Source organism: Tursiops truncatus, chromosome 17 (genome assembly GCF_011762595.2).
Source record: "Tursiops truncatus isolate mTurTru1 chromosome 17, mTurTru1.mat.Y, whole genome shotgun sequence".
NCBI lineage: Eukaryota > Metazoa > Chordata > Mammalia > Artiodactyla > Delphinidae > Tursiops > Tursiops truncatus.
Genome location: NC_047050.1, coordinates 61068600 through 61092764, shown reverse-complemented (window position 1 = coordinate 61092764; position 24165 = coordinate 61068600). Strand labels below are relative to the sequence as shown.

Here is a 24165-nt window from a genome sequence, read left to right as displayed (position 1 = left end):
TATACCTGGAATTGAAATATGACACAAATGAACTTATCTAAGAAACAGAAACAAAATCAGGGACATAGAGAATAGACTGGTGGTCGCCAAATTGGGGGTGGTGGGAGAAGGTAGGGTGGGAATTTGGGATTAGCAGATGCAAACTGGTATATATAGAATGGATAAACAACAAGGTCCTACTGTATAGCACAGGGAACTATATTCAATATACTGTGATAAACCATAATGGAAAATAATATGAAAAAGAATGTATATATATGTATAACTGAGTCACTTTGCTGTACAGCAGTAATTAAGACAACATTGTAATTCAACTATACTTTAATAAAAAATAAATTAAAAAAGAAAATACGATCCTTCTATACAGTAGTTGTTCAAAACCTTATTCATACAATCTGAAGGGAGGAGCACAAAACTGGCTATTATTAAGAACTGAAATTGCTTCAGGTCTAATGTGTTAAATCTTTTAAGAAGATGGGAAACTCACCTGTTGGAATTAAGCATGGTGCTATTTCTTCTTTCATTTATGATTTATTTCTACTAACATTCATTGTGTGCTTACTGTTCCAGTAAGTTTCGTGATCCCCAGAATCTAACCAGCTGGTGTCAGTGATGGTGGATGGGGGATACAGCCATCAAACAAAGAAACGCAATTCAGAATCGCAGGGGTTTGATAGAAGTCTGTGCAGGATATCTAGGCATAAAGTATTTTTAATGTCAACAGAGCCTTTGGGAATAATCAAGGCTAAACTCCCTCATTTAACAAATTAAAATAAAAAAAAACAAAACAAAACTGAGGCCCAGAGAGATAAAGTGACTGGCTTTAGTTTATATAGGTAGTTGATGGAAGAGCTAGTCCGAGAATCCAGTTATTCTGATCTTTAACCTCAGCTGGGTGCATGGAAAAAGTGTGAGCTGAGGGATTTGAATAAGAGGTGAGATGGAATTACACATGGGAAATTCAGCAAAACCTGTGGATTTTTCACTGGTCAGTATTGGGAGTGAGGGAACACCATGGTACAGGAAGAAAGTGTCTTGCTTGTTAGGAAGTTCAGGTTATACACTTATCTATGACCCCATACATAGAGTGCATCCTTAGAAAGATAATCTAATACACTAAAAACACTGCATCCGTATATTTGTTTAACACATTATGATTTTCAGTGGTATGTTGCACCATCATCTCATCTGATGTTTGAAAGAGTCCTCTGAGGCGTGCTGAAAGGGCATCCTTATACCTGTTTTGCAGATAAGCAAATTGAGGTGCAGAAAGTCCCACAGCTACTAAGGTGAGAAACTCAGGGTTATAAATGTCCATCGACAGAGGAATGGATAAAGAAGATGAGGTGCATATATAAAATGGAATTTACTCAGTCTTTTAAAAGAAAGAAATAATGCCATTTACAGCAGCATAGATGCATCTAGAGATTGTCATACTGAGTGAAGTAAGTCAGACAAAGAGAAATATCGTATGATATCCCTTACACGCAGAATCTAAAAAGAAATGAACTTATTTACAAAACAGAAACAGACTCACAGGCTTAGAGAACAAACTTATGGTTATGAGGGGGGAAGGGTGGGTGGAAGGGATAATTAAAGAGTTTGGGATCGACATGTACACACTGCCATATTTAAAATTGATAACCAACAAGGACCTACTGTATAGCACAGGGAACTCTGCTTACTGTTATGTGGCAGCCTGGATGGGAGGAGAGTCTGGGGGAGAATGGATACATGTATATGTATGGCTGAGTCGCTTTGCTGTGTGCCTGAAACTATCACAACATTGGCTATACTCCAATATAAAATAAAAAGGTTTTTTTTTAAAAAAGGAAAGAAACTCAGGGTTAGAACACCTGGAATGCTTCTAGTCCAATGCTCTCCCTGTGATACTATGTATATAACAAGCATGGGACAAGAGTGGCTAACCAAGTGCATCATGTGATTATTTTATAGATGCATTGTGAGAAGTTTCTAAGTTTCCTGAGAATATCTGGAACCACGCTCTTTGGAGCCTCTCTCCTCACTGGAATGATAGTTTCTTGTATTGTTGGCTACCAATTTATCCATACAGATGATTACTATTTATCTTTTGGACCATATGGTGCCTTTTTAGCTTTACACTTCCTTATTCAAAACCTGTTTGCCTTTTGGGAGCACTGAAAAATGAAAAAATACTGAAATATCCCCGTTAACTTGAACAAAACTGTTGCTCTTTGCATTGCTGCGCATCAAGAAGATCCAGACTACTTACGGAAATGTTTGCAATCTGTGAAAAGGCTAACCTACCCTGGAATTAAAGTTGTCATGGTCACAGATGGAAACTCGGAAGATGACCTTTACATGATGGACATCTTCAGCAAAGTCATGGGCAGGGACAAATCAGCCACTTATATCTGGAAAAACAACTTTCACGTGAAAGGTCCTGGTGAGACAGATGGGTCACATAAAGAAAGCTCACAACTTGTCACACAGTTGGTCTTGTCCAACAGACGTTTTTGCATCATGCAAAAATGGGGTGGAAAAAGAGAAGTCATGTACACGGCTTTCAGAGCATTGGGACGAAGTGTGGATTCTGTACACATAGGTTTCCACATCTTCCAGGACAAACATACGTTTAAATAAAGCATCTTTTGTATCTCTCCAGTCATATGCTATGACTTGTCCTATGACACAGTACTCCTTTCAGTTCATCTGAAAACAGCATGACTGTTGAAAGCACATTCCAAAAGAGAGAAAAAAAGCTTATGAAATGGTTAAGACAATGAAAATGCTTAACTTGTACAGTGTTATTGGTTGGAAATCAAGATTATTTTGAACAGGAGACTCGTCCTTCCTTCTCTCCCTCTATCTTACCTTTTCTTCCACCTTGGATGTGCCAACATTATTATTTTCCACAATCTTAAAATCACCAGCGTTGCCAAAAAATAGTGTCTGTCCCAGCAGAAGTGTCTTGAGAAAATCTGCAGGCCCAAGGAAGTGTTTCACAGAGACTAGGCAAAATGAGAATGGAGAAAACAAATTTTTTTTTTTTTTTTTGCGGTACGTGGGCCTCTCACTGTTGTGGCCTCTCCCGTTGCGGAGCACAGGCTCTGGACGCGCAGGCTCAGCAGCCATGGCTCACGGGCCTAGCCACTCTGCGGCATGTGGGATCTTCCCGGACCGGGGCACAAACCCGTGTCCCCTGCATTGGCAGGTGGACTCTCAACCGCTGTGCCACCAGGGAAGCCTGAGAAGACAATTTTGATTTAACAGGATAAGGAATTCAAAATTTAGACACAGAGAAAAAGAATAGGAAAATGAAAAAGGGTGGGGGACATCAACTTTCCAGAGCAAAACCTAAGTCATGTTTATTTCACTTTCCAAACAGCATTACCTCATTCACTGCAACTTGAACTTTGAAAACATTTGTGATGTCGTTTGCTTGCATGAAAATCAGACAGGCTGTGTCTCTCATTAATTCCCTGCCTGCACACTCTTGGGTTTCTCCTCTCCTAGCTGTCATTGAGGTTTTCTTTTTTAGAATGTTAGTAGGGCTCCTGTGAGTTTTCTTCCTTTTTTTTTTTAAATTTAATTTAATTTAATTTTTTTACATAGCAGGTTCTTACTAGTTATCTATTTTATACATATTACTGTATATATGTCAATCCCAATCTCCCAATTCATTCCACCACCCCCTCCCTGCTTTCCCCCCTTGGTTTCCATACATTTGTTCTCTACATCTGTGTCTCTATTTCTGCCTTGCAAACCAGTTCATCTGTACCATTTTTCTTTTTTTTTCTTTTCTTTTTTTAAAACATCTTTATTGGAGTATAATTGCTTTACAATGGTGTGTTAGCTTCTGCTTTATATAAAAGTGAATCAGTTATACATATACATATGTTCCCATATCTCTTCCCTCTTGTACGATTTTTCTAGATTCCACATATATGCGTTAATATACGACATTTGTTTTTCCCTTTCTGACTTACTATACTAGGTATGACAGTCTCTAGGTCCACCCACATCTCTACAAATCACCCAATTTTGCTCCTTTTTATAGCCTAGTAATATTCCATTGTATATATGTGCCATATCTTCTTTATCCATTTATCTGTCGATGGGCATTTAGGTTGCTTCCATGACCTGGCTATTGTAAATAGTGCTGCAATGAACATTGGGGTGCATGTATCTTTTTGAATTATGGTTTTCTCCGGGTATATGCCCAGTAGTGGGATTGCTGGGTCATATGGTAATTCGATTTTTAGTTTTTTACGGAACCTCCGTACTCTTCTCCATAGTGGCTGTATCAATTTACATTCCCACCAACAGTGCAAGAGGGTTCCTTTTTCTACACACCCTCTCCAGCATTTGTTGTTTGTAGATTTTCTGATGATGCCCATTCTAACTTGTGTGAGGTGATACCTCATTGTAGTTCTGATTTGCATTTCTCCAATAATTAGTGATGTAGAGCATATTTTCATGTGCCAAGAGGCCATCTGTATGTCTTCTTTGGAGAAATATCCATTTAGGCCTTCTGCCCATTTTTTGATTGGGTTGTTTGATTTTTTAATATTGAGCTGCATGAGCTGTTTATATATTTTGGAGATTAATCCTTTGTCCATTGATTGGTTGCAAATATTTTCTCCCACTCTGGGGGTTGTCTTTTTGTCTTGTTTATGGTTTCCTTTACTGTGCAAGAGCTTTTAAGTTTCATTAAGTCCCATTTGTTTATTTTTGTTCTTATTTCCATTTCTCTAGGAAGTGGGTCAAAAAGGATCTTGCTGTGATTTATGTCATAGAGTGTTCTTCCTATGTTTTCCTCTAAGAGTTTTATAGAGTCTGGCCTTACATTTTGGTCTTTAATCCATTTTGAGTTTATTTTTGTGCATGGTGTTTTGGAGTGCTCTAATATCATTCTTGTACATGTAGCTGTCCAGTTTTCCCAGCACCACTTATTGAAGAGACTGTCTTTTCCCCATTGTATATCCTTGCCTCCTTTATCATGGATTAGTTGACCATAGGTGTGTGGGTTTATCTCTGGGCTTTCTATCCTGTTCCATTGATCTATATTTCTGTTTTTGTGCCACTACCATATTGTCTTGATTACTGTAGCTTTGTAGTATAGTCTGAAGTCTGGGAGCCTGATTCCTCCAGCTCCATTTTTTTCCCTCAAGGTTGCTTTGGCTATTCAGGGTCTTTTTTGTCTCCATACAAATTTTAAGATTTTTTGTTCTAGTTCTGTAAAAAATGCCATTGGTAATTTGATAGAGATTGCACTGAATCTGTAGATTGCTTTGGGTAGTATAGTCATTTTCACAATATTTATTCTTTCAATCCAAGAACATGGTATATCTCCCCATCTGTTTGTGTCATCTTTGATTTCTTTCATCAGTGTCTTATAGTTTTCTGCTTACAGGTCTTTTGTCTTCTTAGGTAGTTTATTCCTAGGTATTTTATTCTTTTAGTTGCAGTGGTAAATGGGAGTGTGTCCTTAATTTCTCTTTCTGATCTTTTGTTGTTAGTGTATAGGAATGCAAGAGATTTCTGTGCGTTAATTTTGTATCCTGAAATTTTACCAAATTCTTTGATTAGCTCTAGTAGTTTTCTGGTGGCATCTTTAGGATTTTCTATGTATAGTATCACTTCGCCTGCAAACAGTGACAATTTTACTTCTCCTTTTCCAATCTGTATTACTTTTATTTCTTTTTCTTCTCTGATTGCCGAGGCTAGGACTTCCAAAACTTGGTTGAATAATAGTGGCAAGAGTGGACATCCTTGTCTTCCTCATGATCTTAGAGGAAGTGCTTTCAGTTTTTCACCATTGAGACTGATGCTTGCTGTAGGTTTGTCATATATGGCCTTTATTATGTTGAGGTAAGATCCCTCTATGCCCACTTTATAGAGAGTTTTAATCATAAATGGGTGTTGAATTTTGTCAAACGCTTTTTCTATATCTATTGAGGCTATCATACGTTTTTTATCCTTCCGTTTGTTAATATGGTGTATCACATAGATTGATTTGCATATATTGACGAATCCTTGCATCCCTGGGATAAATCTCACTTGATCATGATGTATGATCCTTTTAATGTGCTGTTGGATTCTGTTTGCTAGTATTTTGTTGAGGATTTTTCATCTATATTCATCAGTGATATTGGTCTGTAATTTTCTTTTTTTGAAGGGTCTTTGTCTGGTTTTGGTATCAGGATGATGGTGGCCTCAGAGAATGAGTTTGGGAGTGTTCTTTCCTCTGCAATTTTCTGGAAGAGTTTGAGAAGGATGAGTGTTAGCTCTTCTCTAAATGTTTGATAGAATTCACCTGTGAAGCCATCTGGTCCTGGACTTTTGTTTGTTGGAAGGTTTTTAATCACAGCTTCAATTTCAGTGCTTGTGATTGGTCTGTTCATATTTTCTGTTTCTTCCTGGTTCAGTGTTGGAAGGTTATATCTTTCTAAGAATGTGTCCATTTCTTCCAGGTTGTCCATTTTATTGGCATAGAGTTGCTTGTAGTAGTCTCTTATGAAGTTTTGTATATCTGTGGTGTCCATTGTAACTTCTTTTTCATTTCTAATTTTATTGATTTGAGTCCTCTCCCCATTTTTCTTGATTAGTCTGGCTAAAGGTTTATCAATTTTGTTTATTTTCTCAAAGAACCAACTTTTAGTTTCATTGTTCTTTGCTATTGTTTTCTTTCTTTCTATTTCATTTATTTCTGCTCTGATCTTTACGATTTCTTTCCTTCTACTAACTTTGGGTTTTGTTTTTTCTTCTTTCTCTAGTTCCTTTAGGTGTAAGGTTAGATTGTTTATTTGAGATTTTTCTTTTCTCTTGAGGTAGGTAGGCTTGTATTGCTATAAACTTCCCTCTTGGACCTTCTTTTGCTGCATCCCATAGGTTTTGGATTGTCATGTTTTCATCATCATTTGTCTCTAGGTATTTTTTTTTATTTCTTCTTTGATTTCTTCTGATCAAATCTCTTGGTTATTTAGTAACATATTCTTTAGCCTCCATGTGTTTGTGTTTTTTACGTTTTTTCCCCTGTAACTGACTTCTAACCTCATAGCGTTGTGGTCAGAAAAGATGCTTGATATGATTTCAATTTTCTTAAATTTATCGAGACTTGATTTGTGACCCAAGATGTGATGTATCCTGAAGACTGTTCCATGCGCACTTGAGAAGAAAGTGTAGTCTGCTGTTTTCGGATGGAATGTCCTATAAATGTCAATCAAATCTATCAGGTCTACTGTGTCATTTAAAGCTTGTATTTCCTTATTAATTTTCTCTCTGGATGATCTGTCCATTTGTGTAGATGATCTGTCCATTGGTGTAAGTGAGTTGTTAAAGTCCCCTACTATTATTGTATTACTGTCGATTTCCTCTTTTATAGCTGTTAGCATTTGCCTTATGTATTGAGGTGCTCCTATGTTGGGTGTATAAATATTTATAATTGTTATATCTTTTTCTTGGATTGACCCCTTGATCAATATGTAGTGTCCTTCCTTGTCTCTTACAACATTCTTTATTTTAAAGTCTATTCTGTCTGATATGAGAATTGCTACTCCAGCTTTCTTTTGATTTCCATTTGAATGGAATATCTTTTTCCATCCCCTCACTTTCAGTCTGTATGTATCTCTAGGTCTAAAGTGGGTCTCTTGTAGACAGCATGTATATGGGTCTTGTTTTTGTATCCATCCAGCGAGCCTCTGTCTTTTGGTTGGGGCATTTAATCCATTCACATTTATGGTGATTATCGATATGTATGTTACTATTACCATTTTCTTAATTGTTTTGGGTTTGTTTTTGTAGGTCCTTATCGTTTCTTGTGTTTCCCACTTAGAGAAGTTCCTTAGCATTTGTTGTAGAGCTGGTTTGGTGGTGCTGAATTCTTTTAGCTTTTGTTTGTCTGGAAAGCTTTTGATTTCTCCGTTGAACCTGAATGAGATCCTTGCTGGGTAGAGTAATCTTGGTTGTACGTTCTTCCCTTTCATCACTTTAAATATATCATGCCACTCCCTCTGGCTTGTAGAGATTCTGCTGAGAAATCAGCAGTTAACCTTATGGGAATTCCCTTGTATGTTATTTGTCATTTTCCCCTTGTTGCTTTTAATAATTTTTCTGTCTTTAATTTTTGTCAATTTGATTACTATGTGTCTCGGCGTGTTTCGCCTTGGGTTTATCCTGCCTGGGACTCTCTGCACTTTTTGGACTTGGGTGGCAGCTATTTCCTTTCCCATGTTAGGGAAGTTTTCAACTATAATATCTTCAAATATTTTCTCAGGTCCTTTCTCTCTCTCTTCTCCTTCTGGGACCCCCATAATACAAATGTTGGTGCATTTAATGTTGTCCCAGTGGTCTCTTAGTATCTTCATTTCCTTTCATTCTTTTTTCTTTATTCTGTTCCAGAGCAGTGAATTCCACCATTCTGTCTTCCAGGTCACTTATCCGTTCCTCTGCCTCAGATATTCTGCTATTGATTCCTTCTAGTGCATTTTTCATTTCACTTATTGTATTGTTCATCTCTGTTTGTTTGTTCTTTAATTCTTGTAGGTGTTTGTTCTTTAATTCTTCTAAGTCTTTGTTAAACATTTCTTGCATCTTCTTGATCTTTGCCTCCATTCTTTTTCCGAGGTTCTGGATCATCTTCACTATCATTATTCTGAATTCTTTTTCTGGAAGGTTGTCTATCTCCACTTCATTTAGTTGGTTTTCTGGGGTTTTATTTGTTCCTTCATCTGGTAGATAGTCTTCTGCCTTTTCACTTTGTCTATCTTTCTGTGAATGTGGTTTTCGTTTCACAGGCTGCAGGATTGTAGTTCTTCTTGCTTCTGCTGTTTGCCCTCTGGGAGATGAGGCTATCTAAGAGGCTTGTGCACATTTCCTGACGGGAGGGACTCATGGAGATTAGAGCTGGGTGTTGCTCTGGTGGGCAGAGCTCAGTAAAACTTTAATCTGCTTTTCTGCTGATGGGTGGAGCTGAGTTCCCTCCCTATTTTTTGTGGCCTGGAGCAAACCAGCACTGGAGTCTACAGGCCCTTTGGTGGGGCTAATGGCAGACTCTGGGAGGGCTCATGCCAAGGAGTACTTCCCAGAACTTCTGCTGCCAGTGTCCTTCCCCTCAGTGAGCCACAGCCACCCCCTGCATCTGCAGGAGACCATCCAACACTAGCAGATAGGTCTGGTTCAGTCTCCTATGTGGTCACTGCTCCTTCCCCCTGGGTCCTGATGCACACACTACTTTGTGTGTGCCCTCCAAGAGTGGAGTCTCTGTTTCCCCCAGTCCTGTCAAAGTCCTGAAGTCAAATCCCGCTAGCCCTCAAAGTCTTATTCTCTGGGAATTCCTCCTCCTGTTGCCAGACTCCCAGGTTGGGAAGCCTGATGTCAGCCTCAGAACCTTCACTCCAGTGGGTGGACTTCTATGGTATAAGTGTTCTCCAGTTTGTGGGTCACCCACCCAGCAGTTATGGGATTTGACTTTACTTTGATTGCACCCCTCCTACCATCTCACTGCAGCTTCTCCTTTGTCTTTGGATGTGGGGTATCTTTTTTGTTGAGTTCCAGTGTCTTCCTTTCGATGATTGTTCAGCAGTTAGTTGTGATTCTGGTGCTCTTGCAAGAGGGAGTGAGCACACATCCTTCTACTCCACCATCTTCAACCAATCTCTCCTGTGAGTTTTCTAGTTGTAATTTTCTGCAGATGCTTTACTAGATTTTGGTCATAATAATATCAAGAAGGGAGAAATGTCTCTGGCTTACATAATCCACTGGACACTCTTAGCCTTCTGTTGAAAGTAAAATTCTAGTTTTCAGAGGACGCATCATATTTTTTAGGGGTCTTTATGGGCATGAAGTGATGCCCAGTGGACCTCTTTGTGTAATGGGATAAAAATGGACTCTGGCTTTAATGTCAATTGACTGAGATTCTAGTCACAGTTTTTAGTAGGTGGTTGACCTTGAGCAAGACCACCTCCCAAACCTCGGTTATCTGGATACAAGAAACTAATCTCATAAAGGGTTTGAGATAATTATTTCAAATCATGTATCCAAAAGGGCTTAACAAAAGTTGTTAATAATGGTATTGTTAATATTATTAAAAAGTTTGCTGACAATACTATTGTTATTTTCTTATATGATCATCTAGTCCTTACTTCAAAATATAGTACATGTCAATGCCCACCACACAGTGAATTCAGTTAATCTCTGAAGAGTTTTGAAACATTTCTTAAGTTGACGTCATCTGCATATTAATCACTCTTCTAGGGAGTTGATAGAGTTTCACTCCCAAGTTCTTCTAATTTCTAGAACTATCACAATTTAGGTAGTTGTAATTAACTCAGGACATTTTTACATATTTGCCTTTTGCAACTTCAGGCCCAGATGAGAAAGTAAAATGAAATATTTAAAGGAAGGGATGACTTGGAAACTTGCAGAGGATTTGAAGAATGAAACCTAAAAGGAGAGAACATCTATTTTGATATTTTCCCTTTAATTCTGGTTAAAACCGTCATTACATTTGTTATTTCTAATCAAGAATTCATCGTGTGGGGTTTCCTTTTTTTTTTTTTTTAAACCTGCTCTTCCCAAATCTACATCTCCCATCTTTTTTGTTTTGAATTTTGCTTGTATTCTTGACAACTTGACATTGTACCTGTCCAGGAAAAAAATAATATAAAGTATGAAATGTTAGAATAGCCTTCCTGCTACAGACCTAACCAGGCTTGAGAAATTTCCTTCCTTCAGGGTGAAGCCTCCAGATAGACTGACCCTAGCAGCAGCTGTTAACTGGGCCCTGAATCCTTTGTAGACTCTCAGCCCATTCCAACCATCTAAACCAGGTAAAACATCTTTTGGCATTCTGAGACCAGTAAATTCCATTCAGTCATCCCTCATGAAATCCCCAGATACTTAACCATCCTTGCCCTATAGCAGTGGAAATTTCTAAAATTTAAATATATGTATAACAGATTTACTTTGCTGTACACCTGAAATTAACACAACATTGTAAATCAACTATACTTCAATAAATATTGAATAAAAAATATACTCTCATCTCCCATTCTGACTGATCCAAGGTCCAAGAGTTGCAGAGCAGGAGCCACAGAAAGACAAAGGGGGAGGAGTTGAGGTTATTGACTCCTGAGCATTACAAGTGATTGAATGTGGAGTTCAAGTTGGTTCGGGATGGAAGGAAGCAAAGTTCAGGTGCTAATACACAAGAGAGAATGGGGGTAGGGGAAGAAATGGACCATCTGCTCATACTTGCTAACCTGGCTAGAGAACACTGTTTAACTGTGCAGAGAGATGGCCAAAATGATTGGTTTCCAGTTGCAGCTGGATCCTCAGCACTGGTCAGCACTCTTTTCATTTGATTTGACCTTGAGTAAATGTTTTGCTTATTGTTCTCATGTCTCTTATTTCATATTTTCACCACTTGGCCAAGGCCTTACCCAAACTCCTCCCTGCTTAACTACCTATGATCTTGCCTCCTATGAAAGAGAATATCAAAAATATGTGTTCTGAAGGTTGTCAAGATCTTCTTTACTCTCTCCTGCTTACAGTTTCAAAGGTACCCTTCCTATCTCAAGGGTAACCTTCCATCTACTCTCCTGGGCTCTCTGGGTAGGCATCCTCTGGTCTATTCCAGACCAATCTTTATCAGTTATCACCTCTTCCTCTATCTTTCTCAGCTGTGATTTCTAGTCTTCTCTACTGACTACTGTCTCAGTTTTATAGCCCCTCAAATAATTAATACTGACCTGGAATATTGAGGGAAGATTTAGTCTAGGATAAATGCAACGTGGTAGAGAATTCATCCGTGATGCTAGTGGCTCCTTTCAGAGACAGAGAAGATAGAAAAACAGAAGAAGAAAAATAACAAAATGACAAAACAAAGACGTGGAGAATGAGAAATAAAGAGGAGGATGAGGAAGATTTTCTTAATTGTGAATCAAAGTATTTTCTGGAGAAACTTTTTTTTTTTCAAAGAAGGACAGATTCTGTTCTGTCTAGATATGGCTCAAGGTAGGGCAAAAGTCTTTCTTATCTTTTCAAATTAGTATTTATGTTAGCTTTTTTATTTGCCAAAATAACACATGATTAGGGCAGTGTGTTTTTTAAAAATTTAGAAAATCACAATGAGCAAAATTAAAATCATCTGCAGAAAATACTTGACTCAAACATAGATTGTCAAATATAATACTTTCTAGCATATATCTCTCTTTTTTCCCTTCTTTTTTTAAAATTTAATTTAATCTTTTAAATTTATTTTTTAATTGATATATAATTGCTTTACAATGCTGTGTTAGTTTCTGCTGTACAATGAAGTGAATCAGCTATATGTATACCTGTATCCCCTCCCTCTTGGGCCTCCCTCTCCCACCCGACTCCCACCCATCTAGGTCTTCACAGAGCACTAAGCTGAACTCCCTGTGCTATACAGCAGATTCCCACTAACTACCTATTTTACACATGGTACTATTTCCTCTTCATTTATTTGGTCTTATAGGTTTTTACCTTGCTCCTTCATCTGTGACTATTTTTGTTGCTTCATTTTTTTTTTTTTTTTTCTTTATGGGTGGGATTGCGTTCCTGTCTTACTGGTTGTTTGGCCTGAAGCTTCCAGCACTGGAGTTTGTAGGCTGTTGGGTAGAGCTGGGTCTTGGTGCTGAGATGAGGACCTCTGGGAGACCTCACTCCGATGAATATTCCCTGGGGTCTGAGGTTCTCTGTTAGTCCAGTTGTTTGGACTCAGAGCTCCCACTGCAGAAGCTCAGGCCTGACCCCTGGCTCGTGAACCAAGATCCCACAAGCTGCACAGGGTGGCAAAAAAAAAAAAAAAAAAAAAAGAAGAAAAAAAGAGTAGAACAATAACAAAGAGTAAAAAATAAAATAAGATTAGAAAACTAACAGATATGTTAGAAAAAATAAAAATATAGATGAAACAACAACGGGAAGGTAAAACAGTCCCCTTCTTTTTAAAAAAAAATTTGAGGGACTTTCCTGGCAGTCCAGTGGTTAAGACTTTACCTTCCAATGCAGGGGATGTGGGTTCAATCCCTGGTTGGTGATCCCTAAGATCCCACACACCTTGTGGCCAAAGAACCAAAAAGTAAAACAGAAGCAATATTGTAACAAATTCAATAAAGACTTTAAAAATGGTCCACACCAAAAAACTCTTTAAAAGAAGAAATTTTAAATTATGTTATACTTGCCTTTTTGCATCATTTTTTAAATCTACAATATCAGAAGACTTTAAGTATCCTGTGACATCTAGATTATTTAATTGCTTTAACATATCTCCTGTCACTGAATGTGGATTTTACAATGTAAATGGCTATCAGTCTGTGTGATGAAAGAGAAAAATTATCTCAGGAAGTGTGCATTAGGGATTTCCCACGTGGAAAATATACAATACTGTAAATATGAACATTTTCTAAAAAGAAAGTATATAGGAGACAACTGTGTTAATACAGTAAGTCCCCTAAATACGAACCTTCGAGTTGCAAACTTTCAAAGATGCGAACATGTGTTCGCATGTCCAATCACATAAGTTAGTTCATGTGTCTGGCATACCTTGTCATGTGCGTGCATCCTCTACAAGTGGTTGTGCTTTTGTGTACTTTACTGTACAGTACTGTATAGAGTACAGTAGAACAGTATCTTTATTTCAAGACCAGGATGTCCAGAAGCAAGCATAAAAGCAGCAGTGATGTAGCTGCTACTGCTGTACTTTTCAAGGTAATGTATTGTAAGATTAAAAATGTTTCTTTATTTTTTGTGATTGTTTGTTTTTTTATGTATTATTTGTGTGAAAAGTATTATAAACCTACTACAGTAAAGTACTATATAGCCGATTGTGTTAGTTGGGTACCTAGGCTAACTTTGTTGGACTTAACGAACAAATTGGACTTATCGAACATGCTCTTGGAAAAGAACTCGTTCATAGGTAGGGGACTTATTGTAAATACGAATATTTTCTAAAAGGAAAGTATATAGGAGACAACTTTATTATTAACTTAATCAGGTAGCATCCTAGGTATCCAAGATTCACTAAGCAGGAGAAAAGTAAGACTGAATCATTCATAATAGTAGAGTTGACCCTTATTATTTATGAATTCTGTATTTGTAAATTAACCTACTCACTAAATTGTATTCGCTACCCCAAAATCAACAGTTGCAGTGCTTTTGTAGTCATTTGCAGACACGTGCAGAGTGGCAAAAGATTTGATTTGCCCAATTTGCACGTTCCCTGCTAAAGTCAAACAAGATTATGCTTGCTTTCTTGTCTCAGTTTTTAGATAGTAAACATATAACATCTTTAGTTATTTGTTATGGTAACAAATACCATATTTTTGCTTAAAATGGTCCCCAACTGCAGCGTCAAAGTGCTATCCAGGGTTCGTAACACACAAAGACTATAATTGCTTTATGGAGAAAATAGGTTTGTTAGATGAGCTTTACTCAGGCATGAGTTATAGTGTAGTTATAGTTGGACATGAGTTCACTGTCAATGAATTGTGTGTGTGTGTGTGTGTGTGTGTGTGTGTGTGTGTGTGTGTGTGTTTTAAAACAGAAGCACAAATAAAAAAAGTTTAGACATTAATCACTAGACAAAAATATTGTGATCAGAGTCTTGGAGGACTCTAACCCTATATTTCTGCTGGAAGCAAATTTTGATATTTGCTAATTCATTGTTCATAGAAACTTGGTAGAACATAGCTACTGTGAATAATGAGAATTGAATGTATATAATATTTGATTGGTTCCTGTTCTATATAGGAAGTCTAAGAGTAACTTAAATATTCTGAGGGCCGATGTTGAGAATGTTATATAATACGTTTCTTTGTATTCTTCATTTTATAGGATAAGATTAAGAGCACATTGAACTAGGAAAGGGAAAATCTGAATCTAGATTCAACTTAGTTGTTTAGATTGGTGTTTAAAGGCCACCATTATAGGATTTCCTGATTCCCTTTTTTAGAATAAGAATTCCAAACATTTGGAATAAGGGTGTTTCATTGCTTAAGACTTAGAGGTGACAACATTTGGTTTCTCACTTTTCCAGCTGGCTTGTCACCTTTGCTTTACACCTTCTATAAACTTCACTTATATTTAAGCCTTCCTAAAAAGGAAAGGAGAATAACCAAATGATTCCTTTTTTAAAAAATTCAATGTTTTGAAGATATTCTAGGTTGAGCAGAGACCAGAATTATTTTATAAAAATTTGGGTAATTCATCCTACCAAAGAAGGAATATATCTTCCTAATCTCTTTCAAGAAGAGTAATAAAGAAATGCCAAATTGTATAGGTGTCCAGAAGTAGAGGCTTTCCATTGGCTAGAATTGAGATCTTATACCATAAACCAAATACTATAAGAGAGGATTGTCCTCCCCATTCTCCATCTCTCTCCCAAAAGAAAGATTATCTTTTTTTTTTCCTGTGAGGACATTTTTTTTTTCTGAAATTATTTTACTCATTAATTTCAAATGGGCTTTTTAGCTCTAAAATTCTTAGATTTTATGATTTTGTATTTGCCACTCCCATCATTCGCCATTATGTATTTGTTGCTTAATCTGAAGCTGGTAAATTTAGCTGCATGCTTACATGTAAGTTCCATTTATCCAGAATGCAAATAAATAGAAAAAGATTTTTTTTAATGAAAATATCATGTAATATTGATAAAGTCCTAGAAGTCTGTTTAATATAATTAATGACCATAAGCTGTGAATTTTGATTGAGCTTTTGGTCAACTGTGTGCAATATTCTATTTTCGTGAAAGTTTTTTTTTTTTTTTTTTTTTGCGGTACGCGGGCCTCTCACTGGCCGCGGGCTCCTCTCCTGTTGCGGAGTCCAGACTCTGGACACGCAGGCTCAGCGGCCATGGCTCACGGGCCCAGCCGCTCCACAGCATGTGGGATCTTCCCAGACTGGGGCACGAACCCGTGTCCCCTGCATCGGCAGGCGGACTCCCAACCACTGCGCCACCAGGAAAGCCCCATGAAGGTTAGTTTTTGTCCCAGTTCTTTGGTTTCCCCCATCTTCTGCATGCATATGGTCCCACACAAATTACCAGTCATATGTACTCTTTTTCATCAAACAATGCAGTTCTTAGGGCCTATATTAAACAGATAAAACTGTGTCATATATATTTATGTACTTCCAAAACCAAAGATTATGTTTCATTTTAAGTAGTATCACATTCAGCAGGGTCAAAGTCAATGAAGAGATGCTGACTCAAGATGCAACAAATGCTTTTGTAAATTTCCATGGGTCCAGCCTTTACTACAGGAACTTTCATACATTGTACTCCAAGGATATAATTCATGCTATAAATGAATCATAATCAGCTGTAAACTCTTCTCTAATATAATTCTTTCCTTAGTAGATGGCCCAATCTAAGGATTCTTACATTGCCTTTTCAGGTACACTGACTTGTTTATGTTTGTTGGACATTGGATCAGGCATTAGTTTTTGCTCTCTGTGTCATATTTTATTTACAGCGATGATAAGAACTCCTTTCCTCATTGGATTAGTGTCCTTAGTTTGTGCTCTGGTTTTGATTTATCACTTCTTAGTATATATATGCCTTCCTTTTATTGAGCATTTACTATGAGCTAGTCCTTTTAAGCGCTATAAATACATTACCTAATTCTCCATCACAATAAACCTATGATGTGGATATAATTATCCATATTTTTCACCCAAGAGATGGGGACTTAGAAAGATGAGGTGAGGAGTCTAAGGTTAAGAAGCTAGTCCAAATGAATATAACTGGTCAATGGTGGATTGTGACTCAGATCTGTCTGATTCCAAGATTTTGCATAGTGCTTTCTTTTCCTTTCAGTAATGTGCTTACTTTGGTCTGGTACTCTTAGGACTTCAGGGGGCTGGAACCATATTGTGTTTGCTGGTAAATAACTATATGTGAATTTTTGTTGTTGTTGTTCTGGCTGACCCCTTTTCACTAGAGAAATGTCCCAGGGGAAGGAAGAGTAAGGAGGACTTTCCATTTATTTTGTGGTTAAGTGGTGGCAGGGAAACTAGGTAGTTGGGTCACAATCAAGAGTAGTTTCAAAATGTGGTAGAAAGAAATAGTCTCGCTGGGTTCAGGTTAAGGTGAAGAGTCAAGATTAAGAAAGGATTGAGGCTTACAAGCAGGCAAAGGGTGAAAGCAGTAGCAACAGAATGAGTCTTGATTAATCTTCAGCCTGTTTCCTCATCGAAGGCAGCCAGAATAGTTAAGGCTTCCTCTTGCTGTGTAGCTCTCAGAGCCCTTTGAAGTGGTGCTGGGCAGGCAGAGGTGGAGAATCCACCAGTCAGTCTGAAAGGAAATATGTTTAAAAAAAGGTGAAACATGGATACTCAGCATTTTAGACTTGGGTCTTAGAAGTTGAAAAACATATGGTAGAATAACTAACAATATTTCTACAGGATATTTTTATTTAAATTGTTGTGAGGTAGATTAACTAAGATCAGTGAGATAAATTGGAATGGACTTCAGTCTAACAGCTTATTTAACACATTTATAGCAATTTATATATCTATAGGTGTTTTGGATACATTGGAACTTGTTCATTGTGATAAGATACTCTTGATATGTAATCCATTCTCATGTTCCTTTTGGTGATTCTCTTTACTGAGTCACCTGTTCATGGTAATAAGTGGGTTTACTTAGCAAGTATAAACAATTAAAGATTATTACCCTATACTAATGGCATATATGACTTTTCTGTGAGCCTTTGTAATTTACCGAGTACTTTTACATACAGTGTATCACTCTGGTACCATGATGATGGTAACAGTTTGTTCAAGGTCATAAAAGTAGTAAGCCTCTTGATTTGTTATAATAGTCAAATCTTGGCCTATTATAAGAATAGGAGATAGAGGCAATCGTAAAAACCTCTAGTAGAGTTAAATGGGGACTTAGAACATACTTTATCTCAACTTGTTCTTTTAGTTTGTTCTTTGTTTTTTTATGAAAGAGACCCACCCCCGGCTCCCCAACCAATTCTTTTAGGCTCAGGGTTGGCATACTTGCTTGTAAAAGGCCTGAGAGAAACCATTAAGCTTTGCGGGCTATATGGTCTGTGTTGCAGCTATTCAACTTTGCTGTTTTAGTGTGAAAGCAGCCATAGATAATATGAAACTGAATGTGCATGACTGGATTCCAATAAAACTTTATTTATGGCCACTGGAATTTGAATTTCATATAATTTCCATGTATCACAAAAAATTATTTTTCAATTTTTTTTCAGCTATTTAAAAAGGTAAAAGCTATTTTTAACCCCCAGGCCATACAGAAATTGGTGGGAAGGCAGACTCGTCCGTAGACCTTAGTTCGCCAACTCCTGTTTTAGATACAGAGAAAGCGGCGGCACTGTCTCTTGGCTAGAACAGTGAAGGACACGGAGCCATGGTCTTAAGCAATTTAGCTGATGATTCTGTGGTTAAGATTGAGGTGGCTGGTTCCTCCCAATAACGTCTTCTTGTCTTGACATTTTCCACTCATTTTAGTCAAAATTTAGTGACTTTGCCTCATTTCCATATCTCCTAGTGAGAAATCTTATGACTGGCGATCATGTAGTTTAAACAAATTACAGTGATACATTCAGCGTGGACAGAAAGACATTTTGATTTGTTCTCCAATTGTTTCCTGTGTGCCAATCAGTCCTGTGGTTTTTCCCAGTGTGAGGTTAAGCTCCTTGTGAACTGGTGTATTTCTCCCACAGTTTCTAGCCCAGAGCTAAACAGCCAACATTCGTGAAATCGCACACTTCTCATTAATTGGTGAGGAGACAGCTAGAAATCCTGTTTTTACTAGACTGATTTTAAGAAGGGCTACAGTTACACCCTTTACACACAAACGAATTAATACTGTTATATCCATGAACATACATGCTTTCACAGACTGTCATCGACGGTGGTTTTCTAGTTGGCATTCTATCACCAAAGAACATCCAGAAATTGAACTTCTTTAGAAAACTCTTTGATCCCACTATAACAAACCCCTCCCAGGAGATTTCTGAGAGCTTTCCCTTCTGACAGTTAAACTCACCATGTGAACAATCTCTCTGAGAACTTCTGGCACTTTGCTGTTGGAAACTGGGAGGGGCAGGGCCAATTTAGATATGCAGAACCTCAGAAGTTTGGTTCAAGTTTAGTCATTTCACAGAGGCAGTTCCCTTGGCTTGCTTATCTTACAAGCAGGCGGAGTTACTTGAACATTAATTCTAGGTTGCCCCCTTCCTGTTGTTTTTAGTCTTATTTTAGCTTTCTGGTTTTACCTTTCCCAGCTTGAGTCAATAGAGGTGGGTGTGGCCATAAACTCTGGATGCTGAGAGGTGGAAAGGTGGCTTTGAAATTATGCCTTCACTTTCTACTACCCTAGTTACTGGCCTGCCAGGCTTATAGCCGTATACCAAACAGTGACAGACAAGGCATGAGAGAGCAAAATATCGCTATTGGAGGAATTTGCTTAGGTTTCTGAGGCTTGGGACCCTTGAGTATAAACTGAAGTATTAGAAAAATCCTATTTTCTACAATGAAAACCTTATGCCTAGTTTTTGTCTAAATTGTTTCCCCTAGAAAAGTGAGACCATGCTGGGCCAATACAGAAGGCCAAGAAAACAATAAACGGGTTTTATTTAGAAAATATATTTATTATGCTTCTAAATAAGCAATATAAAATTAAAAATTCAGAAGTTAACCCAAAATAGCTATAATGAGTTAAATCTAGAGAGGTGATGAGTTCAGTTTTTATAACCGGATACCCTATATACTTCTTAAGTCATATGTTCCAATAATGCAGTTAAATTGCTGTTTTCACCAACATTTTTATTAGTATCTAATCTTTTCAGAAAAAAACACCAATTAGTAAAACTGACACAGACGCAGTTTTTAAAATGCTGGGATTCCTTAACTTATTACGTGAGCAGGTCGTGCTACATATGTATAAATTCTCCTTCAACTGTGAGAGTTTATGCTTCTACAAATTATTTTCTTAGTTTTTTTTTCAAAACTGGTATATCAAATCCCTACTATTTTTATAAAGTAGTGAAAAAACTGTAAAAATAATTGCTTGTGATATAAATAATTAGGCTAAGTCTTGATTAAATTCCATCTAGGGCTGCCAGACTTGTTGGCAAAATAATGGGAATTACAGATAATACGCCCATATCTGCCAACCATGTCATTTATTGTTTGGATGGGATGTGAAACTGGTTCATTACATGTTAGCTCTGATCAATTTATATCTACCATGGCCTTGCTACATTCCCAGAAAAGAATAATATTAAAAAACAAAACACAATTCAACTGAGTAAATTTGAAGGTCCAATAATTGGCTTTATTTAATGATTCATGAGTCAGGCAGCATCCCATCTTAGCAGATAGGAGCTCTGAGAAGCTGTACATAATGGAAGGGTTTTGGTTTTTTTAATTTGCTTTGTTTTGTTTTGTTTTCTGGCAGAAAGGGCTGGAAAAAGGAAGTTTCTAGCAAAAAGTGGATTGTTTCAGGCAAGGTTACCTTCTTTTGGGAGAAGCTGGGGCTTCTATCTGGCAGATTTCCTCACTAGTGCTGACCAGGTAATTCCATATTGACTGCTTGAAAGTCACATTCCTTGCAGTGGCTTAAATTATAATTAGGTTCAATATTAAGTCTTGGTTTGCTGACATGGGGCCAAGCACAACTGACTCCATTTTGGGCCTGTTGTTTCTTTTTAACAATTTCCACATTTAGATCAGACTCTCACCTTAACAGAAATGTGATCAAAATTTAAGGAACTGTTCTTTAAAAAAATTAGGAGATATTTTTTAGGAACATTTGCTTGGCACTTAGTGACTGTGAACATGTATTTAAAGCTTTTGAGAGAATACAACACACCAGGGAGAGTACGGTGACTATTATAAGCAAGATAATTCCCAATGTCTGAAGAGCACTTTAGAGCCATGGTCCTCAAGACCCAAACCAATCAAAATCAAATAAGTCCAAGAAAAGACCTCATCAAAGGAGTCATCTTTTTAAGCCAAGTGTTTTGCTCACTGATCTTGTGTAACTGAGTTTCAATTTCCCCAGAAGTGTTAAGGTTATCCCCCTTAGCAATGTCTTGGGAGATGGGTGACGGAGTTATCCTTCCAGGCTAATGCCAGAGTATTGAAAGATATCATATATATGCCCACTTTTGACTACATGGAGTACACTCATCATCTTCTCTTCTTTAATTTACTTCTTACTTCTTCTTTGCAGGTTTGTGATTCAGACACTATGCTTGACTCTGCCTCAACTGTGGAGATGGTAACAGTTTCAGAAGAAGACCCCAACGTTGGAGGTGTCCGGGGAGATGTCCAGGTACATATGGCTTCACTTTTTGCATGAGTCACTTTTAGTAGCACGCTCACTCATTGAGTCCTTGGACATATATTTACTACACACCAAACTCTGTGCCACATATTGGTTTTGGTGCTGGAGACACATTAGAATGTGCCTCGAACACACTTTACTGTGTCTTCTCTTGTTTAAATTAAAATAATTTATGATTTCTTTGCTTAATCCTGGGTTATAACTCACATATGTGGTGGCTGATAAGTCATCTGAAATATAATGTAAGTGTGTATGGTTTCCACCATCTCTTCTTGAGCCATAACTTAATGTTCTGATAAAATGATGTTGGAACTCATTTAATACAAGGGTTAAAAAATGGAAGTATGGCAGGGAATGGATTCTACATCTCATACCTATGTATTTAAAACCTATGGTTTTCCAACTATTTACTTCCTATTATTTGCTATCAATGCGGAAACAATTAGTGAAAAAACATTAATATTGTTATTAATCGTTATCAATATTAATATTGAAATGTATGGGATGGGAAAACAAATATGTGAAAATATGTGAGGTTTAAAATGACTCCTTTGCAAAAGTGCAATTAGCTTTTAGCAAAAGATGAGAAGCATATGGAAATATAACTTTAAATTTAAAGTTTTAAATTGCATTGCATTGCTGTATAACCCATATTTATATGCATGGTAATACTGAAGGGGAAGAAAACGCACTAGATGGACACAGAAATAGCCTGGTGATAAAAAAGAAGCATGCAAAATTCAGATGAAAACTGAACAAAGTTGAGACAGAGGAGATAATTATGAAATATTGCCAAGAAAAAACTGATAATTTTCAACAGCCTTTGTATAGAGCCTTATTTCAGGATTCAAGTTTTGGGTAGAAGCCAGAGCAAACCATTTTATCATTGGCATTGCAAAAAAGTAGGGAGGAAGGAGAAGGAAAATTAGCAGAATTGCATGAGTTGGAAATTAACCAGAGTGGGAGAGAATAGGACTTAAAAATTTTCAAATATTAGATGGTAAGAAAGAGTGGCAGAGAACTTAGAAGCTGAGAATTAAGCCTAAAAAACCCCTCAATATTATAACATAACAACAAGAACAGGAACAAAAATCATAGCAAAAAATTACAGAGGATGATGAAGTAGAAAAAAATATTTATTATCAATGAGTCCCAATATATGCACTCCACTTATCAAACAATCCAGTACTACAGGATCAGAGAAAATAAACTATGACCATGTCAAAAATAGGAAGAAAGCCAAAATGGGCAAATAAAATAACAAAACACTAGGTAATGACCTCAAGATGGTGCAGATTTTTTTGGAATTTTTAGCTGAGTTTTACCTTTATTTAATTATTTTTAGTTACTTTTATTTTTCTTGCAGATTTTAAACAAGTATGATTCCTGGATCTCTTTCCTCAGCAGTGTGAGGTACTGAACGGCTTTTAACATAGAAAGGGCCTGTCAGTCTTATTTTGGATGTGTCCAGTGCATTAGTGGACCTCTGGGAATGTACAGAAACTCCTTATTGCATGAATTTGTGGAAGACTGGTACAATCAAGAATTTATGGGCAGCCAGTGTAGTTTTGGAGATGACAGGCATCTAACAAACCGAGTGCTGAGTCTGGGCTATGCAACAAAATACACAGCTCGATCCAAGTGCCTTACTGAAACACCTATAGAATATCTCAGATGGTTAAACCAGCAGACCCGTTGGAGCAAGTCCTACTTCCGAGAGTGGCTGTACAATGCCATGTGGTTTCATAAACATCACTTGTGGATGACCTATGAAGCAGTCATCACTGGGTTCTTCCCTTTCTTTCTCATTGCCACAGTAATCCGGTTCTTCTACAAGGGTAACGTTTGGAACATTCTCCTCTTCTTGTTAACCATCAAGTTAGTAGCTCTCATAAAATCATCTCTGCTACCTGCCTTAGAGGAAATATTGTCATGCTCTTCATGTCCTCCTACTCAGTGTTATACATGTCAAGTTTACTTCCTGTTAAGATGTTTGCAATTTTAACCATAAACAAACCTGATGGGGCACATCTGGAAGGAAAACCATTGTTGTTAACTTCATGGGACTCATTCCAGTATTGGTTTGGTCTGTAATCCTTCTGGGTGGCTTGATTTTCACCATTTATGAGGAATCTAAAAAGTTATTCTCAGAATCCAAAAAGAAAGTTCTAACTATTTCATCATCCATCTATATATGCTGTTGGGTAGTGGTTTTGACACTGTATGTCGTTTTTATCAAAAAATGTGGCAGGCAGAAGAAGAAACAACAGTACGACATGATGCTTGATATATAATCTTATATTGAGGTTTGCAGACATACACAAAGCCTTCTTCCTCTAGGAGCTGTGCTGATTGTACAGAACTGTGGCGTCAGATTATGGCAACAAAGGAGACATATCACTGCTGCTGGGACTTTTACAAAGACATTTCTATGGGTTTATTTTGATTCTGCCAAATTATGCCTCCTCAACAAGAGGAAGCTCAGATTTACCCTGTTATTTCTGTAAAAGTGAAAAGAATTTTGGTTATGCAATTATTCCTACAGCACATCCACCTAACAGTGTTTTGCTCCTGTATACCTCACTAGCCATGCTTTATGTGGGTTATCATGGAAGAAATGGATTTTGGAAACTCAAGGAAAAGTTCTTTCAACACATACAACCTCTATATTTAAAATAGATGGACTTTCCCTGGAGGCGCAGTGGTTAAGAATCCACCTGCCAATGCAGGGGACACAGGTTTGATCCCTGGTCCCAAAAGAGCTCACATGTCGCGGAGCAGCTAAGCCCGTGTGCCACAACTACTGAGCCTGCACTCTAGAGCCCACG

At 37.4% G+C, this 24165-nt stretch overlaps 1 pseudogene; it reads left to right on the top strand.

The window, feature by feature from the left end:
* The first annotated feature begins 1956 nt into the window (after window positions 1–1956).
* On the top strand, window positions 1957–23631 carry LOC101338728 (hyaluronan synthase 2-like; annotated as a pseudogene).
* Window positions 23632–24165: the final 534 nt, after the last annotated feature.